This window comes from Anneissia japonica, unplaced genomic scaffold (genome assembly GCF_011630105.1).
Source record: "Anneissia japonica isolate Jap-2015-1 unplaced genomic scaffold, ASM1163010v1 scaffold4929_len162294_cov128, whole genome shotgun sequence".
NCBI classification, from domain to species: Eukaryota; Metazoa; Echinodermata; class Crinoidea; order Comatulida; family Comatulidae; genus Anneissia; species Anneissia japonica.
In genome coordinates, this window is record NW_022721921.1 from 62,670 (window position 1) to 64,066 (window position 1,397).

Below are 1,397 nucleotides of genomic sequence, written 5' to 3' on the forward strand. Positions count from 1 at the left end.
AAGTCGATGTCCCCGACGAGTGGGAAAATTTCCCGTCGAGAACAAAGTGGGCGTGGTTGAACGTCGCTTTAAATGACTCGAAATTGTTCTAGGGGCATTTTGACAATTTAGGGGTTTCAAGGGCTTACTTTTATTACTTTTCGGGATTCAAGAAGATATGCCTGGAAATTGTTGACATAAATGACCCAGGTTTTAACGAAAGAGTGCTGCACAGCCAGAGTACATCTTATTTTATAGCAAGATACCTGTATCTCTGCCCACAAACATCTGAATTACCTATATTACTCAACTCTAGTGCGCGTGCCTTTATTATAATTTGAGAACTATGAGAAAAGGCGTGCAAATATATGATTGGGTTTCGGCACATGAAGTAATATTTTCTATGGTACATCACAGCGATTAATCAGATCGATGATGATCAATTTTACTGTATAAGGCTGTCATATCCGGCAATCTAGAGGTACAATTTACCCAAATTTTACCACCTCAGCCGTGTGGACTCACATTTTTGAAGTAAAGTAAATACATCAAAGGCAATGTTTTAAAGTTTTATTTTCTATGGTAACGTACGGTACATCACACATACTAATTAGATCTCTATGGTTGCCGATAAAAGATCATGAGAATTTGTTGGCGCTTCATTTTGACTATATTATAATGATGATGTGATGATGATGAATTTTTGCTATTTAAAAGTGTCATTTCAGGCCATCTTACCCACTATGGTTGGTGCTGAGGTGAATGTGGCCAAACGGCTTTGAGGTAGGTCGAGTATATTAAATACACCAAAGAAAGTGTTTCTTTGGTTTTATTTTCTATGGTACATCACTCGTATTAATTAGATCTCCGCCCTGTTGTTGCCGAAAATCCCTAATAAAGATCATGAGAAAGTTGCTGGCGCTTCATCTAGACTAAATAATGATGATGTGATAATGGTGAGTTTTACTGTAGAAAAGTGTCATTTCCGGCCATCTAAAGGTATTATTTCCTCAAGTTTTCTCACCTCGGCCTCAACCATGGTGGGGCTAGAGGTGTGGTTGTGGACTCGCGGCTTTTAAGTAGGTAAAGTAAATACATCAAGAGAATGTTTTTCAGTTTTATGTGTACATTACACATACTATCCCTGTGGTTGCCGAAAATCGCTGATAATTTTGACTATATAATGGTGATGTGATAATGAATTTTACTATATAAAAGTGTTATTTCCGTCAATCTACAGGTAATATTTCCTTAAATTTTTGCACGCACCCCCTACCGCCAAAATCCTGCATCCGCCCCAGTTAGGTACGATGACGTAATATCATATACTATCAACTTGTATCAAAACGTGTTCAACTGTTGTTTTCCATCACATTTTATGTGACGCTTTTTTGATGAAATCTAATAGCGTAGACAAA